This window comes from Octopus bimaculoides, chromosome 6 (assembly GCF_001194135.2).
Source record: "Octopus bimaculoides isolate UCB-OBI-ISO-001 chromosome 6, ASM119413v2, whole genome shotgun sequence".
NCBI lineage: Eukaryota > Metazoa > Mollusca > Cephalopoda > Octopoda > Octopodidae > Octopus > Octopus bimaculoides.
In genome coordinates, this window is record NC_068986.1 from 92804503 (window position 1) to 92805818 (window position 1316).

The window sequence follows — 1316 nt, forward strand, 5'->3', positions numbered from 1 at the left end:
TATATATATATATATATATATATGAAGAATAATAAATGGAGCAAAACGTGTATAATCAATAAGTTCCTTTAGTTCCTACATATGTTTCAAAATTTATATGCACACTACTCCAAAGAAGTGAGAGGTGCTGGAAATGCAGATAAATTCATCGTCAGGGAACCAACATACAAAAGCAAGACATGCGCTAAATGCTAAAGTTGTGTACGAGTTATAACATTATATAGCTAAGTAAATGACCATTAGAAACAAGAATGCTAGTTTACAGGGAGCTGTTAGGGAAGAGAGGCCATGAACGCTATACTAAAAGTTTAAATTAAAAGAAGACATAATGAACCACAGTAAAATCCAAAAATCTAAAGTTCATAATAATGGTAAACAAAAAATCTTAGTAAAGGAGGAAGGGAGAGAATCCAATGAATTCTTTATATATTACTCTTTATGTAAACAAACTTATATAATGAAGTAAAAGGTGGTGGTGGTGATGGTAGTGATGAGGATATTGGTCTTGTTGTTAATATCCTAATCACTTAGAACTGGGATAAAGCGGAGGGGCCCAACCAGGACCATCATTGTCTATCATCCCCTTCCTTTTTTTACCACATCCAGTGCTCAGCTGGTACTTATTTTATTGACCCAGAAGGGATGAAAGGCAAAGCCAGCCGCAGAGGAATTTGAACTCAAAACATAAAGCTAGAACAGACGCCACTAAGCATTTTACCTAGCATGCTAGTGATTCTGCTTTGTTGGCTAATAATGGTCTCAGATTTTAGCACAAAGCCAGCAATTTCAAGAGAGTGGGTAAGTCAATTACATAAACTCCAGTACTCGACTGCTACTTACCTTATCAACCCCAAAAGGACGAAACGTAGATTCAACCCACATGGCATTTGAACTCAAACCGTAAAGTCAGAATAATAATAATAATAATAAAGGAAGTGGAACAGAATCAGTGCATGTGTTATTATTGGAATAATGGTTAGGGCAGCGGACTCGCAGTCATAGGATCGCGGTTTCAATTCCTAGACCGGGCGTTGTGAGTGTTTATTGAGCGAAAACACCTAAAGCTCCACGTGGCTCCGGCAGGGGATGGTGGTGAGCCCTGCTGTACTCTTTCACCACAACTTTCTCTCACTCTTACTTCCTGTTTCTGTTGTGCCTGTAATTCAAAGGGTCAGCCTTGTCACACTGTGTCACGCTGAATATCCCCAAGAACTACGTTAAGGGTACAAGTGTCTGTGGAGTGCTCAGCCACTTGCACGTTAATTTCACGAGCAGGCTGTTCCGTTGATCGGCTCAACTGGAACCCTCGACGTCAT

The 1316-nt window shown here is 39.5% G+C and overlaps 1 protein-coding gene across 1 annotated transcript in view; it reads right to left on the reverse strand.

The window, feature by feature from the left end:
• LOC106873306 (kynurenine 3-monooxygenase) overlaps window positions 1-1316 on the reverse strand; it is a 64651-nt gene that overhangs the window by 21232 nt on the left and 42103 nt on the right. The window lies entirely within an intron of this gene.